The 19,508-nt window shown below is 41.5% G+C and overlaps 1 pseudogene; it reads right to left on the bottom strand.

Moving 5' to 3' along the window:
- Nucleotides 1-330: 330 nt before the first annotated feature.
- On the bottom strand, nucleotides 331-9,543 carry LOC123946471 (annotated as a pseudogene).
- Between the last annotated feature and the right edge of the window lie 9,965 nt (nucleotides 9,544-19,508).

Below are 19,508 nucleotides of genomic sequence, written 5' to 3'. Positions count from 1 at the left end.
TGCCAAATAAATAAATAAGAATCTTAAAAAAAAAAAACAAAACTGTTAATTTGTTGGATTGTCCTTATCCTCTTTATCTGTCATTTTCCCTCATATCATTAATCTTTTTAGATTTTAATTATTTTTTTTAGCACAGACACATTTATTTACTAAGCAAAGGGATGATCCTAATTAAATCAACACTTTGAAATAGTTGCATGTAAAATGTTTGTGATAAAGATAACTGAACACAGTAATGAAAAAAAAAAAAAAGCAGTATGGAGATTTGCTCATTGAACTGAGTTTGTTCATCCTCACAGCTAATTTCTATCCAAAATGATGATGGAATTTTCACTCTACTTTTTCATAGACCCGAGTACAGGTGACATTGTTCATGACGCATTCCACCACTAATTTCCCATTTTCCAATTTTCTTGTGATTGTGCTTTCCTTCCCATCCCATTCCTGATGTTGAACCAATGCGCCGTCTGTGAAGTTGCAGACTGAGTTTTTCTGCCATCAGCTGTAGTTTCTTCAAACTTCTCTCCCAGGTTACATGAAAACTGGGTTATTTTCAAAGTGCTCTCAGTTTTTATGGTGAGGTTTTTGCCATCAGAAGAGATGATACAATCTGGTTTGGCCATTGCACCCACTTTTCGCAGAGCCATTCCCACTCCTACTTCCTTCATGTATTCGTCAAAGCCTTTGCTCTCCACTAAGCGCCATCTTCCTACCAGCTGCTGAATGGTGGCCGTGGTGGGTGCGGGCGGGCCGAGCTAGCAGAGCAGAGCCGGGGTGTTGGGAAGCGTGGCTTCGATTTTAATTATGTTTTAATGTTAACTTTCTACTTCACTGACTCTTTTCACCACTATTTTTTCTTCCTTCTATAATTCTTCTAAGATAAAATTAATATACAGACCATATGGGATATAAAATCTTCCAAGGCTCTTGGAACAAGAAAAGAATAAAAATATAAACTTGCCCAGATTTTTATAAGTATAAATATTAAAATGTCTAGCATAATCTTCTAGAATATAAGCATAGTATAAAACATCCAAATAAATAGAAATATATATATTATATATATATGTATATATATATATATACATGGTTATTACTAGATACAAACCAAAAGCATAAAAATGAAAGATTAAAGGTAAAGGAATGGAAATAAAATTTAATAACAAAAACTAATTGATAAATCAAAAATAATATAAGAGAGGAGGAACAGAAAATAAATGTGACAAAAAAATAGCAAGAGAATAGAATTAAATACAATCACATCGGTGGTTATATTAAGTATAAATACACTGAAAACACCAATTGAAATACAGAGATTTTCAAATAGACTAAAAAAAGTAACACAATTATGTACTGTTTACAAGAGACGTACTTTAAATATATGAGCACAGATAGGCTGAAAATAAAGAGATGGGAAAAGATATAGCATGCACAATTTACCCTAAAGAAAGCTGGTTGTAATTTTATATATACACTAATATATATATAAAAATATATATAGCTGGGTTTGGTTATGTTAGCATCAGAGAAAACTAAACTTCAAGACAAAAAATTATTTCCAAAGTTAAAGAAAGGCATTAAAGAATTATAAAAAAGATCAATTCATCAGGAAGACATAACAACCCAAAGCACACCTGCACCTAATAATAGAGCTCCAAAAAATGTGTAGCATAAGTGTACAAAACTGAAAGGGGGTGGGGGATAGAATAAACCGTAAAACTGGAAAAAAAAACAGTAAGGCTATAAAAGATGTGAACAACAGTTTTATTCAACTTGATCCAGTTGACATGTCTTGGACACTACATGCAACAACTTGAGAATATTCATTCTTCTAAATACACAGGGAATATTTACTAAAACACACTATATGCTGAACCAAAAGACAAATATCAATAAAATCCAAAGAACAGAAATCATACAAGTATGATCTCGGGCCACAACAGGATTAAACTAAAAATTAACCATAGACTAAAAATTAACCATAGAATTTAAAACAGAAAAATAATGGAAAAACTTTAAATGTTTGAAAATTAAACAATATATTTTTCAAAAATTCATGAGCCAAAGAAGAAATTAGGAAAAAAAAAATGGAAACTATTTCAATTGAATAATAATGTGAATAGAATGTAAAAATTTGGGAAGCAACTAAACTAACACTTAGAAATGTATAGCTTTAAATGGATCCATTTCATGGAACTAGAAAAAGAAATGTAAATGAAACGCAATGGAAAGAAGGAAATAATGTAGGTAAGAACATAAATTAAGGAGTGAGAAAACAGATATATAAGATATAGAACAAAGATGAGTAAGATTAACAAAGCCTCAGCAAAACTGATCAAGAAGAAAAACAACACAAATAACCAATATCAGGAATGAAAAGGAGATATTATTTTAAACTATAGATACTAAAGAAAAATGGAAGGATATTATGCTGATTACTTTATGCCAGTAAGTTGGATGACTTACATGAGTGGACAATTTTTTTTTGAGAAACACAGCTCACTGAATCAGACACAAGAAGAAATAGAAAATGTGACTAGCTCTAGATGTGTTAAAGTACTTGTAAAGAGAAATCTTGTAAAGAGAAAACTCCAGGTGCTGAAAATTTTACAGTGAAATTCAAATTTGTTCAGTAAAAAGGTAATGCTTCTCAACTAATTTTCTGAAGCTAAAAATAACCCTGCTACTAAAACCAGAGAAGAACATGACAAAAAAAGAAAATTCAAACCAATATCCTTTATGAACGTACACACATTTAAAAGTCCTCATAAAAGTATTAGTGAATCAAATTCAGCAAGATGTGAAAAGAATAATATATTATGAGTGGGATTTATGGTAGGAGGAAAGATTAGATCAACATTTGAAAAATAGCATATATCACATTAACAGAATAAAGGAAAAAATAGTATGATCATTTTAACACAGTAAAAAAATCAAAATATTTTATTAAATTCAGTATCTAACCATAACCAGAAAATTGAAAATAAATAAGAACTTCTTTAGTGATAAGATATCTCCTAAAAACCGATTAACGTGAAACTTAATAGTCAAATATTGAATACTTTCCTCTAAGAACAGGCTAACATGTCCAATCTCACACTTCCATTTAACATTATACTGGAGGTCATAGTCAGTGCAATGAGGAAGGAAAGAGAAATAAAATGCATAAATATTAGAAAAGAAAAAATTAAATTTTATCTAGGAAAGCAGACATAGAAAAAATCTAAAGAAATCTAAAAACAGACTGCTTTAACTAGCAAGTGAATTTAGCAAGATCATTGGTTAATATACATAAATTAATCATATTTATATATATCTACATATACTGTATTTACATATAGTTATATACTTATATATATTCTATCTACTAGCAGTGAACAGTTGGAAAATAAAACTAAAAAATAGAATCATTTACCACAGCTTCCCAAAAAAATCAAATTATTAGGAACGGGTATAACAAAGTATGTGCAAGAGCTTTACACTGACAATTTTTAAATATTTTTGAGGATAAAGAAAAGAAGACTTAAGTGAATGTAGGGATATGCCACATTCATAGCTTTACTATCGTTAAGATGTTAGTTTGTTCCAAATTGATCTATGCATCTCCAGATTCAGTGCAATCCCAGTCAAAATCCCAGTCGTCTTTTTGAAGAAAACAACATGTTTGTTCTAAAATGTGTACCCATTGGCAAGACGATTTTGAAGGGGAAAGAAAAATTGGAGAACTGATACTGTCATATTTCAGGACTATATAAAGTTATAGAAGCTTAAACAGTGTAGTATTGTCATAACAAACAGTGGAATAGAATAGAGAAATCTAGAAATGAAACCACACGAATACAATTGCTTGATTTTTGAGAAAGGTGCCATTATGACTCACTGGGAAGAACAAGAACTTCTCAACTAGTGGTGCTAGAACACTGGACTTTCATATAGAAAAAAATTATGTATGACCCCTATTTCATAGCATACACAAAAGCTAATTTAAGATTAATTATAGGAGCACCTGGGTGGCTCAATCAGTTAAGCATCGGTCTCTTGATTTCGGCTCAGGTCATGATATCACGGTCCTGAGATTGAGCCTTGCCTTGGGCTCCCCATTCAGTGGGGAGTCTGCTTGTCTCCCTCTCCCTCTGCCCCTCGTCCTGCTTGAGCTCTCTCTCTCAAATAAGCGAATAAAAGATGAATCATAAAACCATGCATGATAACTGGAACCATAAAGCTTCTAGGAGATTGCATAGGAAAATATCTTCATGACTTTGGAGTAGGAAAATATTTGTTAACAGGATGCAAAAAACACTAACCATAAAATTTTTAAATGATAAATTGGATTCATCAAAATTCAAAACTTGTGCTCATCAAAAGACAGCTAAAAAGGTGAAAAGACAAGCCACAGACTGGGAGAAAATATTCACCATATATATAATATTTATTATATATATGAGAAAGGATATATAAATGTGTGTATATATACACATATATGTATGAGAAAGGACAAATATTCAAAATATATTAAATATATTAAAATATATTAAATATATTTAAAACTCCTATAAAAGAATGGGGAAAAGACAAATAAATGTTTTTAAAAGGACAAAAAAGCTTGAACAGAAACTTGAGAATGAAAATGATATCCAGTGGGTGGCTCAGTGGGTTAAAGCCTCTGCCTTCAGCTCAGGTCATGATCCCAGGGTCCTGGGATTGAGCCCCACATCGGTCTCTCTGCTCAGCAGGGAGCCTCCTTCCCTTCCTCTCTCTTTGCTTGCCTCTCTACCTACTTGTGATCTCTCTCTGTCAAATAAATTAATAAAATCTTTAAAAAAATAAAAAGATGATATCCAAGTAGCATTTGAAAGGGAGCTCAATATGCCATAAGGAAACTCATTATCTTCTTAAAATGAAGATCATAATTAAAGTTATGATCACATATTCATCAAAAGTCACTACCAAACACTAAGAATGGGAGAAGACATTTAAATAATAAGATCTAAAAAGATTAGTATCCAAAATACAAAAACTCTTGGGTATCAGTAAGGAGAAGACAAACAGCCTCCTCCCAAATTTAGCAAAATTAATTCATAAAATCCCACAGAAAATGAGGCACAAATTTTCCGTACGTATATAAAACTATCTTCAACCATTACTAATCAGGGAAATGCAAATTTAAATTACAGCAGCATACTTTTTACACCCACCAGAGTAGCAAATATTAAAAATCCAGCCAATCCCAAGGGTTGGGGAGAATGTGGAATAATGGAACTCTCAGCTCATTGCTGATGGGAATTCAAGATCTCATCATCACCAGGGGAAACTCTCCAGCACTTTCACATGTGCACCAGAAGATTTTGCAAAATGTAAGCAAACCAAATGTCCATCCACAGTAGAGCAGACAGGTTTCTTGAGGTATCCATAGGGATACTCCCTGAGAGTAAAAACTCTATGAGCTGGAGCCATGCGTGCCAGCATAGGGAAAATCTTAGAAATAAGACTTTGGGCAAAAGAAGCAAGTCAAGGAAAATGCATACAGTAGAATTCGACTCATGTTTAGTAACTAAATAGATAATAATTTAAAGGACTGTTAGCTCTACTTAGGAAGTAAAATCGCTAAAGAAAAGAAAGAAAATAATTAGCACAAAATCGGCTGTGAGTGAGGAAAGAAGAGGGAAAATGCAACTGGTACAGGGCACGGCGGTGCATGTCTGAGGGATGATAATGTTCGATTTCTTGCCCTAGTTGGTGAGGACGTAAGAGTTTATTTTGTTCTTTTTCTTAAAATTGTGTAAATGCCTTTTCTTACACGCCTTTGCATGTTTGTTCACAGTTCACAACTTAAAAAAAGAAGTCGCATGGTGTTCCTTACTAACCTTTGACTTGGTGAGTTCTATGTTGTACCTCATAATCCACAATTCATAGTTTCTGAAAACTTGGGTGTAATTTTTTCAAAAGGACTATCATTTTCTGTTGTTTTGTGAAACTGTTTCTAAACCTAAAACATGTTGGGGCACCTGGCTGGTAAAGCATGTGACTCTTGGGGCGCCTGGGGGGCTCAGTGGGTTGAGCCGCTGCCTTCGGATCTTGGGGTCCTGGGATCGAGTCCCGCGTCGGGCTCTCTGCTCAGCAGGGAGCCTGCTTCCCTCTCTCTCTCTCTGGCTGCCTCTCTGTCTACTTGTGATCTCTCTCTGTCAAATAAATAAATAAAGTCTTAAAAAAAAATAATAAAATGTCTTAATTTTGGACTGCTTCTTAGTGGGTGTGATGGCTGGTTTTATGTGTTAACTTGGCTAAGCTGTTTAATCAAACACTAACCTAGGGGTGCCTGGGTGGCTCAGTCAGTTAAGCATTTGCCTCCAGCTCAGGTCATGATCCCTGGGGTCCTAGAATTAATCCCTGAGTGGGGCTCCCTGCTCAGCAGGAAGTCTGCTCCTCCTTCTCCCTCTGAACTTCCCCTCAGCTCCCGAACTCTCTCTTTTTTTCTCTCTCTCTCAAATAAATAAATGAAATCTTAAAGAACAAACACACAAACACTAGCCTAGATGTTGCTGTGAAGCATTTAAGTTGACTTTAAATAGTTACCCTTGATAATGTGGGTGGGCCTCATCCAATCAGTTGAAGGCCACACGGGCAAAAACTGAGGTTTCCCAGAGAAAGCAAAATTCTGCCTTAAGAATACAACACCATCACTGTCACAGTTTCCAGGCTGCTGGCTCACCCTGTGGATTTCAGCCTGGCCTCCACAATCAAGCAAGCCAATTCTTTTTAATAAATTGGTTTCATCTCTCTCAAAAGCCCTGAGCGATCTGGATTCTGGTACCAGGAAATAGAGTGCTGCTGTAACAAGTACCTAAGAATGTGGAAGTAGCCTTGAAACTGAGTAATGGAAAGAGGCTGGAAAAATTTTGAGGTGCAGGCTAGAAAAAGCCTGGATTGCCTTGAAGAGACAATTGGTGGAAATGTGGATGTTGCAGACGATTCTGGTATGGGCTCAAAAGGAAGTGAAAAGAATGGCAGACAGCATCTATCATCTTGGAAAATACATGCATCATTATAAAAAGAATGTCAGCAGAAATACTAAAGGGGCTTCTGTTAAGACCTTCGAAGGAGGTAAGGAGTGTGCTAGTGGACACAGGAGAAAACAGGGCCTTTGTTACGAGCGTCAGACCATCTGGCTGAATTGTGTTACACTGCTGGATGGAAGGTAGAACCTGTAAGTCACGAACTGAAGGGTTCAGCTGAGCTTTTCAAGCAAAGTATGGAAGGCTGGGTCTTTGCTCGCTGCTTATAGGGCACAGTATAGTATAGAACAGAGAGAAACTGAGGCAGATAAATTTACTGTCAAGTAAAAAGGAAGCAGAATCGGCTGATTTGGAAAATTCTCAGCTATCCATATTAGAAAGGATGAGAAAGCATACTCCCATGTAGACACCCCCAACAGTGTTGGACAGCTGGGTGTGACTGTGGATCCAACCAGCCCCCTTGGCAGAAAGCAAGAATCAAGATGGGGTTATCTAGGAAGCCCTGCGGAGAACCATTGTGTCTAATGACATGGATCCTCTTTACATCCACAGAAGCCTGCAGGGTCTAGAGAATTTTATACCAGCTAAACCATTGCCAGCCTGGACAGAGAGGGGCAGAGACAAAATGGAATGAAGGAAGAATGATCTTTGAAAAGGAGCTCAGTATCTTATAATGTACAAGACAGAGTCACTGGTAAGGGGTCAGAATGGACAGAACCGGAGACCTAGAGGCTGGGACCTCCACGGTCCCGGGGGCCAGAGAGCGCTGAGCCACAGAGGCTCACTCTCGGGCCCTGGGACCTACTGGAATTTTCTCTGCTGAGTTTCAGACTTGCTTGGGACAGATGAACCCCTTGTTGCTTCCATTTCCTCGCTTTCGGAATGGGAATATTTATCCTGTGCCTAGCTCAACATTTGATTTTGGAAGAAGAAATCTAATTCTCCAGGTGCACGTGTACACAGAGGGAGAGGGGTTTTGACCCTAGGATGGATCACACCCAGAGGCTTTTCCATCCCAAATTCAGATGACCTAAATGAGGGGATTTGGGGCATTTTGAGTGGATGACATTTAGATTCTAGTCCCAAAGGAGGGGTGGCTGGTGGCTCAGTGGGTTAAGCCTCTGACTCCAGCTCAGGTCATGATCTCAGGGTCCTGGGATCGAGCCCCACATTGGGCTCTCTGCTCAGCAGGGAACCTGTTTCCTCTCTCTCTGCCTGCCTACCTACTTGTGATCTCTCTCTCTCTCTCTGTCAAATAAATACATGAAATCTTTTTTAAAAACGTTTTTAGACTCGAAGTAGATGCTGGAATGTGTTGAGACTTCGGTAGATACTGAGATGGGATTAATGCATTTTCCACGTGGACCAACGTGTATTTGGGGGTTTAAAAGGAAGACTGTACTTGGTTCTACAGTTTCCCCTCAAATTCATGTCCACCCAAAACCTGATAATGTGATCTTACTTAGATATAAGGTCTTCGCAGCTGTGTTCAGGTTAAAGTAAGGCCATAGTGGATGATGGTGGGCTCTAATCCATTTGTCAATCTTTGAAAAAGATTTTATTTATTTGACAGAGGGAGGGAGAGAGAGAGAGAGAGAGCACAGGCAGGGGGAGGGCGGAGGGAGAGAGAGAAGGGAGCCAGACGTGGGGCTCGAACCCAGGACCCTGGGATCACAATCTGAGCCGAAGGCAGACACTTAACCAACTGAGCCACCCACATGCCCCCGTTGACAGATTTTAATAAACAGTGTGTTTATGGGGAGGCAGAGATACAGACACAGGGGAAAGCCATTGTTGACACAGGCAGAGACTGAAGGGGCAGAGCTGCAAACCAAGGAATGCCAAGGAACACCAGCAACCACCCAAAACTAGAAGAGGCAAGGAAGGATTCTTCCCAAGAGTCCCCCCAGGAGGGATGGCCCTATTGACACCACGATTGTAGACTTCTAGCCTCAAGAACTGTTGTTGAAGGTCATCACATTGATGGCAATTTGTTAAAGCACCCTAGGAATCTGATACAGCAGGATTGGGAAGTGATTGCTTCTAGGGAAAGGGGATAAGGTGAGGAGTGGAACCGGCGTGCTCTCTTTCTTGCAGCAAATCTTGTAAAGCTTTACTTCTCTAAATGATTAGCACCTATAGCTTTGACTTTTAGAAAGGAAAGCTGTCAAATTACAGATCAGGTAAACCTGACAGAGTTAATATAAAAATAAATAAATCACTCTCACCTATGAACACCAAAGCAGAGGGCTAATTCCAGAACTGTAAAAATGATTCAATATTGAAAACTCTTTGTATGGTTCTCCACTTTAACAGAGAAAAAAGACAACATTCTCCATAGACACTGAAAAATAAAGTTAAACATCTTTTAGTGTCTGTAAAACACTTAAGAAAGTGAGAATAGATAGGTACTTTTTTCAGATGATAGCATACACCTGTCATAACCTAATAGCCAGTATCCTCCTAAATCCACAAATATGAAAAGGAATTCCCTTACTCTCAGGAACAGAACACAGTTGTCCAGTATCATGGGGCCCCAAGAAAAGGTAATTAAAGAAGAAATAGAAATCAGACATATAAAAATTAGAAAGGTAGAGATCAATTGTCATAAAAGGCAAGTGAAAGTATTGTATACTTTAACAGTCACTGAACTCATCCTTTAAAGGATCAGATAGTAAATGATCTCTGTCTCATCTTTTTCCTTCTTCCTTCTTCTTTAAAACAGTTCTTTCAAAACGTAAAAAAAAAAAAAAACAGGATAGCCCCACCAGTTGAGCATCAGACTCTTGGTCTCTGCTCCAGGAATGATCTCAGGGTCGTGAGATAGAGCCTGAGTGCCTGAGTCAGGCTCCGTACTTGGCTCGATGATCAGCTCCATGCTCAGTGCAGAGTCTGCCTGGGATTCTCTTTCCCTCTCCCTCCGCCCCTCCCCCACCCCAAATTTTTTGTTCTCAGTTGTATCAAAAAAGTCCATGGCTGGCCTTGTCCCAGAAGACATAGTTTGCAGATCCCTTGTATACCTGGAAAAAAGGAGAATCAAAGGGAAAATACAGCAAACTCAAGTAGAATTCAATAAATTCCATTTATATATATATGGAAATCAAGCACGACTCACAACTATAAAAATACAAAGAAATACACTCACAACTATAAAAATACAAAATACAAAGAAAGCAAAGACCCTATTTAGAAGAAGCAAAAAATTGGGGCACCTGGGTGGCTCAGTGTGTTAAGCCTCTGCCTTCGGCTCAGGTCATGATCTCAGGGTCTTGGGATCGAGCCCCACATCGGGCTCTCTGCTCAGCAGGGGGCCTGCTTCCTCTTCTGCCTCTCTGCCTTCTTGTGATCTCTGTCTGTCAAATAAATAAATAAAATAAAACAAAATAAAATAAAAAAGAAGCAAAAAATTAAAAAAGAAAAATTTTTTCAATTTTTTAATCCTGAAAATAAACTTAACAAGCAATGCAGGCTCTATAATTTACAATTTTAATGCTACTGAAGGACACAACAGGAGATTTAACAATGCAGAGGCACACTGTGTCCTTGGATTCTCAACGCCATAAAGCTGTCAAAGATAGTTCATCTGTAAATTTAATGTCATCCCAATAAAAATACCAAAAGGGTATTTTTTGGGAACTAGACTAGTTGGTTCTAAATTTCATATGGAAAAATTACCAAGAATAGACAGGAAAATTTTGTAAAGATGAAAGTAACAAGGAAGATTAAAACTACCATATATAAAAAACTATTCAAAGTCCTTAAAACGTGAATAGAAACAAAGATCGCTAACACCAGATAGAAAATTCAGAAATAGATTTAAGAGGGGGTGCCTGGGTGGCTCAGATGGTTAAGCGTCTGCCTTCAGCTCAGGTTGTGATCTCTAAGTCCTGGGATCAAGCCCATGTTGGACTCCCAGCTCAGTGGGGAGTCTGCTTCCCCCTCTCCCTCTGCCTCTCCCTTTGCTTGTGCTCAGTCTCTAGTGAATAATTTTTTTTTTTAGAGAAAGAAATAGATTTAAGAGCATTTATGATAATTTTGCATGTTAAATAAATGATCTTGGCTCAAAGGGATATTCATCGGAAGAAAAAGTGAAGGGGATGCCTAGCTTGCTATTGACATCTCAGGGTCGTGAGATGGAGCCCCCATGTCGGGCTCCACGCTCAGCGGGGAGTCTGCTTGAGATTCTCTCTCTCCATCAGCTCCTCTGTGTGCACTCAAATGCTCTCTCTCTAAAAAAAAAAAAAAAAAAAAAAAGTCTTTTTAAAAAATAAAGTAATATATGCTCTTTGTAGAAAACAAAAATATTAAGGAAGCAAAATAATCATCTCACCACCAAAGATAATTTAACATTTTGGTGATTATTTCCAGCCTTGTCTTTTTCTGAGTGTATCATTTTTTAAGTGGTAAGTATGGTAAGATCACGGCATGTGTGATTTTTTTATCATTTCCTTTAATATTATCTAACAAACATTTCCCCATTTTCCATTTCGATAATGGAAATTCTATATAGGTCTCTAACTTTTTGCTGATTCAGAGCTCAGATTATATGGATGGATACCTTTATTTCATTTTATGTTATGTAGACAGCATCTCAGGAAGAAATATGCTGCGTGTAACACCAGTGAGCAGCCCTCGGCATCTTCTGATCCAAGTTCATTGAAGAAAAGACTGAAGGATCTCAAGAGCCCTTCTTATAAAGTATAATACTTGGAAGGGTCAGAGAAACAGAAGTGACCATGTATTTCTTAACAAAAGCCACCAAATGGTGGAGAAGGAAAACATTAGCAAGCAACCAGGAGGGCATACAAACCTTCCAGAACCCCCCGAGGCGGGGGAGGGTGTCGGCAAGGTCTCAAAGGAGAGCCAAGGCCACCCGAGACTGCAACCCAGGTCCTGGGCCCCAGGGTCATATTTGCTATCAGCAAGGATCTTTTATAACTGAAGGAATAGACTTAATGTGCATTTTTGAGCATATGCTAAGTGGCAATAATCTGCCACACACTAGAAATCGAAGATGACTAAAATACAGGCTCTTGCTTCCATGGGCTTCCATTCCGGGAGATGGGGGCGGGGGGGGGGGGGGCGGGTGAAGCTTCCCATGGGAGCAATTACAAAGCAGGGAGGTGAACACCGTACAAAAGCATGCAGAAGGTGGTAGCAAGTTGGAGGGGCTGGCGATCCTCGGCCTTCCTGGGCTTGCTTCCGCAGCCGTTTGTCACCTGTCATTCTCCCCTGTGCGTCCTTCCTGTAAGAACCCCAGCCCTATCGGGTTAAGGGCCCAGCCTCTTCCAGTATGACCTCATTTTAACCAATTACATCTGCCATGACCTTAATTTCCCAATAAGGTCACTTCCCGGGGTTTATACGCACAATTCAAGGAACAACGCTTGCTTACTGGACTTTTGGGGGAGTGGATTAATAGACAAACACAGAAACACATGGGAATGAGATAGCTTGACTAGAAGGGGGAAGGGGCGCAGTGAGTCCTGCGGGACACACAGCTTTTCCGCACACAAACCTATCCGCTCTCAGCCGGAATCGCTAAAAAGGAAATTCTTTCCATTTTTATCTGGTGAGGGAAGGCAGCCTTCCCCACCTGGCTTCAGACACACATTTGCATTAGTGCTAATCTTCATTCCCACCTTGTGCATATGAAATCACAGGATCCTCACTTCGTAGATAGGGAAACTGAGGCGCAGAAGGGCCATATGGCAAGCCCTGCTACCAAGTGAGGGAACCGGGACTACAGCCTGGAACTCTGGGCCCACAGGCATTTTTTTCCTCATAAAAAAAAATATATATATTACCTTTTTTTAATTTCATTTCACATATCATACATGAACAAATGGTCACCACAAAAAATTCAAATAATACAGAATGGCACCAACCAAAGTGTTAAAAAGCTTCTTTACCATCCCCACACCACTCCCAGGACTAATCTCTTTCCCGGCTTTTTTTCTCTGCATTTACTGTCCAATATGTATATTTACGCCTATTTTTAGTGCTTGTTTTTTATTGACATAAAGGAGATCACACTCTTCATGCTGTTCTGGTACTGTCGTTTTCCACTTAACGACACCCTGGAGATGTTTCTGGTGTGTCAGCAAAGCTGATATTCCCCCCGGGTGTGCGGCGCAGAGACAGGGCGGCCTCCTGGACTCTGCCTGTCAGGCTTCTGTTCCCACTGGTCAGCTCCCGGGCTCAAGCAGGGAGTGCCTTTCGTGAATATCGCCCTGCGCGGTAAGGCTCACGGGTCTGTCTGTTTCATTGGAGCTGCCGCTTTTATGTGATCGTCTCCGCATTAGGTTTTCCCAGGTTTTCGGGATTTTAAACAATGTTGCTCCACCATCCTGTACCTGCCCTTCTGTGAACAGGTGTGAAAATGTACAGTATTCTCTCCTGAGCCACTTGCATGATAGAGACCTCTGTGATCTCCTCCTGCTTTGAAGTGGGAGGGTCCCCTGGAAGGAGGCCCCCTGCGCCCGCCCCCTCCCCACATCTAGGTAACAGGCATGTTACCTAGAACAGGTAGGCCACCCGGGCTGCACTTAGGCTCAGATCCCCTGGGGAGGTTCTGAATCAACACCTGCGCCTGGGCCTCACCCTGGGGAAATCTGAGTCCACCAAACCAGGGTAGATGCCAGGCACCGGAACTTTTTTTTTCTTTTTTTTTTTTTTTTTAAACTTCTGTAGGTGATTCCAACGTATAGTCAAGGTTAATAACAATTAGCAAAGGAACTCTAAGACTTTTCTAAAGGGCCTGCCAAAAGATTCAAAACCTGAAAAGATAAAAATAAATAAATAAAACCTGAAAAGATAAAGTATTAACAAAAGAAACACAGCAAAGACAGAAAAAGGAAAGGGGTGCTTTCCACCCAGGGTGCTGAGCTAGCCCCACCCACCTCCAGCCCTTGGGGGGCCCCCACAAGTGGGGCTGGATCTTTCCCCTGGGCGGTGGGGGAGGGGAGCGCTGCATTCTCACCTGTGGATCTCTGGCCCGGTGCACTCCCTCTAAAGCAAGGCCCAACCCAACACGGGTGCTTTCCACCCTCTGTGAGGGTAAGGACTCCTCCAACAGCAAGGGGACTTAGGGCAGTGAAATATTCTGTAGGATGCCACAGCGGAGGATTCATGACATTGTACATCCAGCAGAACCCCCAGATTGTAGGACACAAGGAGTGGCCCCTCGTGAAGTTCACAAGCCATGAACCTCAGCTAATAATTTTGGTTCATCTTTTACAACAAAGGTCTCACACTAATGACAAGATGTGAGTAACAGGAGAAACTGAGGGCTTGGAGGAGTGTAAGGGAACTCTGTACCTTGTGCTCAATTTTTCTGTAAACCCACTCGGAAACATAAAATCTATTAATTAAGGAAAAAGTCTCCCCATCAGGAGTCCCTCCCTCCACCTCTCCCCATCTCCCCAGAAGACTAGTTGAACCTTTTAAGATCTATTGATTGAGAAACTGTAGGATCCCAGACCACCACGAACTCCTTCGGGCTTTGTAAGTAAATCACTGGCTGATCATCCCAACAGCTAGGCCAGGACCGAAAGAGAGTTTTGCTCATTTTGGAGCACCTGGTGCCTTGTTGCTTCAGTCCCTACTGTTTGAGCAGGGCTGGGCGGGGTGGGGTGGGTAGTGTGCCTCCAGCTCCCCAGGCCTCCTGAGTCCCTGCTCTAAGTCCCACCAGGCCATCCAAGGGTTAAGGACCTCCGGATGGTGTGAACCCCTCACACTACCTTTTCCCTCACTTCACATTTCTCTGGCCCAAGACTCCTATTTCAGCGGAGGTTAATCTGATTAGAGTTAAGGTGCTAATAACTTGAATGAATGCCATTAAACAGTACTAGATAAAATCTGCATTTCAACAGAGGTGCCCAAAGGGCCAGAGGCTGGAATGTCAAGCATTTGGGTAGGGCCCTGGGAGTGAGGCTTGGGAGGGGTCCTTTCCCTGACCTCTGGGGAGCCTCCCACTAGGTATGTAATAATCCCTTTCATGAGTGAGGTATTTTATAGTTTGTAAGGCAATTTAATGATGATTTTTCCAGGGCTTGTAAGGGTCAATACTGGGCTAAGTCCTTATATACATTACCTCATTTTATTTTCGAAGCAACTCAATGAGGTCAGTTGTAGGTTGAGGTATCCCCGTCTGCATTTGGCCCAGGAAGTGTATGAGGTTGGGTGAGGTAAGGAACTGCCTGTGTGTGTGACAGAGGTGACATTCAAACCTAGTTCGAATTCTACTTGAATCCCTTTCCTTCTAATATATGGGTCCCTAACTATTCGCAGAAGTTATGTGGAGCAGAATTTCTGTCACTCCTAGGTGACAACAATGGGTGGGACCTCCTGTGCGAGCAGCTGTTGCTCTAGCAGAGCAGACCCTCCCCACTCCGCACCTCCCTGCTAGTCATCCCAGGCCACTTGGCCCTGCAGGGCTAGCTAATATAATCAGCCCTGTTGGAGAGATTCCCATCTTCCCCAACCTGACTCTGCCTTTGAGCCAGCTTGGAGAAGGCTGTGTTGGCCCTCGAGGACCTGTAGATTGAGCTCTTGTGGGCCAGGCTATGGCGGTGTACCGTAAAGAGACAGGAACCTGTAATTCACCAGTTCCTGCCTGCTCATTGATGTCTGCGGAAGCACTGGGTGTGGGACACCAAATATGGCTGAGATGAGGTCTCCGCCCTCAGAAAACTCCTGTCCAACAAAGAAGGAAAGAAGGGTGAGAAGGAGAGGGGAGAACTGAATGGACAGGTAGCTGATTTGAAAAAAACCCACAAGGGGTTTTGAAATTGCCTCCTGTCTATTGAGAACCACTCATAGACTCATCAACTTTCAAGGGCTCCTCTAACTCGGTCAGCTTTTCCACAGTTGTGGTCATGAGACAGGAGACAGGATAAAGCAATGTACCTGGGGCCATTTCAAACCTTATTCATTCATTTATTCAACAAACTGATACCAAGTGCCCACTTTTTGCCTGGCACTGTTCCAAACCCTGGCGCATACAGGAGGGAAATAAGACAGATGAACCTCAAGCTTCTACTTGAGCCACCAGATCGGAGTTGGGTAATTAAGTAGACGTATAGTACAACAGCAGGTGCTTTAAGTGCTAGGAAGAGAAAGAAGTCACATAAGGTGAAGGGAAGAACATATTATTTTGAATAATAATTCCACGTACACATTATGTGTCTCATGGGGGTGCCAGCAACATCAATTCTATGGGAAAAGCACAGCTCTGTCATCTGAAAATAAGTTGAACTGTAAATACAGATCCCAGAAGAAATGAAGGCATCACACAGAGACAAGATAGTACCTACCAGAAACTGAGGCACAGGCACAGTACTGTACAGGGTACTGTTGCAGAGTTCAACTCTGGACAGCCCTAGTTCAAATCTCACTTCTCTCATTTGCTAATTATGTGACTTTAGGAATTACTTGATCTTTCTCATTTGCAATTTTCTCACTTGAGACATTGGGACAGTGATCTCAAAGGTTGTGGTAAAGTTGAAAATTGATAATATTTGTAAAGTACACAACATCTTGACACAGTGAATGATAACTACTGTTAATAATTTTTGCTACCAAGAGCTGAGATGGTCCAAGTATTTCTTATTTTAATCATTGTTAGTAAAAAGCTTGATATTTATATTTGTAACACTTTATTTTTTCAAGTACTTTTACACATGCTGTCTAATTCAATCCCCAGCAAATCTCAGAGTCGGGTATTATTTGGGGACATTTTCCTGGGAATGACATTATCCATATTTCATATAAGAAAACTGAAACTACGTGAGATAGCAAAGATCAGACGTAGTGAAGGATAAAGCCAGAACTTAACCCAGACAGTTTGAGCGCAAATCTGTCTTCTCTCTCCCTCCTGTATCTTCAATTGACTTCCAAGAGCTATTATTCATTTTACCTCCTGAACGGCCTTCAGAGCTGTTCACTTTCCTCAACTGTTACCATCTTCATCCAGGCTGCAAAGCATTCCTCCCATCTAGCCCCTTCTGGGCTTCAAAGTGCAGAAACTAGTTTCCTGGTATCCACTTTTTTCTACTCCTTGTTGCTTAGATGACCCCTCCAAAAGTGATCATACCCCTCCTTTGCTTCTTACTCTTCAGCGGTTTCCTGCTGCTCTCAGGGAGATGTCCAAAGGCCAGTGTGGTATGGGTCCTGCCTACCTCCCTGACTCATTCCACTGTTCAGATTCTGCATCCTACCTGCCCTGGCCTCTAGTTCCCAAATACAGCCTGCTTCCTCTCCCCAGGGGGCCTCTTTGTGGGCTGATCCTTTCTCCAAACCCAGCCAAACCTCTTCCTGCTACTTCCCACTCCTCCTTGGTAGGTGCCCCCCTCTCTTCACACACCCTCCCTACGTGGGTCAGGTTTCTATGTGAAATGTTCTCTCAGCTAGGAATTTCATTCATCTCTAAGCAGCAAAGACATCCACCCCGCTCCCCATCCCCCACATAGTGGTTTCAACAAAATCAGTTGGTGGTGGAGGGGGAAAGACAATGATGGGGGGGGCGTGTCTTTTCTCTCACGAAAGAAACAGCCCAGAGATAGGCAGCCAAGACTGGTGACAACACTATAGTGTCTCCTGGGGCAGAGCCCTCTTCCTCAGGCTTGTCAAAGGGCTCCCCAGAGCTCTGGCCATCACAACATCTATTTTTTCTGTTAGAGAGAATTCCCAGCAGTCCCACCCAAGAACTTCTACTCTACCTTATGGCACCCAAATTGACTCAACAGCCACACCTGTCTTCCAGAGAGGCGAAGGAAAATAAAATTCCAGCTGGGCTCTCTATCCCTTCTAACCAAATAGGGATTCAGCAACTAAAGAAAAGGGAAAGGGGGCTTTGAAGACCATCAGCAAGCCCTTGCCCAGAACAGTCTCCTTTCCTTCATAACACTTCGCTGAGTTGGAGTACTGTATGGATATCTGCCCCCCACTGGGCTGTAAAGTCCTTAAGAGCAGCGGCTGGGTTTGGTGTTTGTTCCTGATTAAATTGTGAATGCTTGGAGCAGCACCTGTCACATGTAGATGCTCTATAGATATTGGTGAAATGAACAAATGAAAAGCAAACATTAAGCACATCTTCCTCCTGGAGGCATTTGGTAGAGCATGCAATTCCCAGTGACTCTGTAGTGATGAGGGTGGGGCAACAACTTGACTCCTACATGTTTGAGTTTCTGCAGACAAATGAACAGAACCATGGCACAAGAAGTGATTTATGGCTTCGCCAGAAGAGATGAAACATTGGATGGCTCCAGACCACAGTATGCTTCAGCAGGAGACTAACTCCTCCCTGGTCGGTCCTGGAGGGCACCTTAGTCATTGGCTCACTATGTAGTATTGAATGGTCTAACATAATAAGCTAGAGGCCCAAATTCCTGACCTTGTAATATCATTAACATCCAGGGCTTGACTTGAAAATGGCAGATTAGGGGCTCCCGGATGGCTCCGTGGGCTAAGCCTCTGGCAGATTAAGTCCCTGAGAGGCACACATTGTCCAGAAAGCTCTGGCATACTGGAATCTTACTAGAAAAAGTCAGTAACTCTCCGAAACTCCAACTCTTCATCAACATAAACCATGGGAAGTGAGTCATAGAATATTTGTCCTGTTAAATCTTAGCAGTGGGGCGCCTGGGTGGTTCAGTTGGCTAAGCGACTGCCTTTGGCTCAGGTCACGATCTCGGAGTCCCAGAACCAAGTCCCACATCGGGCTCCTTATTCAGCGTGGGGGTGGGGTGGGGGGCGTCTGCTTCTTCCTCTGACCTTCCCCCCTCTCACGAACTCTCGCTCTCTTTCATTCTCTCTCAAATAAATAAAATCTTCAGAAAAGAAATCTTAGTGGTCTTACACACCAGGTCGCTGAGGCTCAGAAAAATGAGCCGTTTCACATGGGAAGTTAGAGAGAGAACGAGACCCACGACTCAGGACCCCTCTCTTCACAATAAAGTGCTCAGGGTCTTCAGAGGGCCAGCATGCAGAGGGCCCACAGTGAGAACTGAGCCACCTTCCCCACATCCCTTCCTTCTTCTCTCGGAAGCTATTTTAAAACAAACAACCTGGAAGACAAAACTGTCCATCCTCCCGTGGGCAGTTCCCTGGCAAACCTCAATGTTCATCCCCTTAAATTCTCTAATGAAGGCTCTGCCTCGATCGCCAGACCCAAACACAGCTACACCTTGGTGTTGGGCTGGCTTAGCCAACTATCCGTCAACAAACCAGTCCCTCCATGCAGCCAGTGTGAGCAGCGATTTCGTAGATCCTGCTCTCCAGAAACAGATTGCAGAGTGCACAGGCTGCGTATCTGAGACAAATGACGAGCAGGCTGAAGGTGCCGGACTGACCTTTGTCCAGAGAAGAGAGCCAACTGCCTCCTTTGCCCTTCACGGCACCCCAAATCTCAAGCAAGATGGCCCGGAGACCCCTGTAGTAGGAATCAGATGATTTCGCTTTTGTGTTTCACTTGAAATTTTAAGCTCAGGGTTT

The sequence above is a fragment of the Meles meles genome, chromosome 7 (genome assembly GCF_922984935.1).
Source record: "Meles meles chromosome 7, mMelMel3.1 paternal haplotype, whole genome shotgun sequence".
Lineage (NCBI taxonomy): Eukaryota > Metazoa > Chordata > Mammalia > Carnivora > Mustelidae > Meles > Meles meles.
Note: the sequence above shows the minus strand (reverse complement) of the source record. Positions and strands in the feature narration are given on the sequence as shown.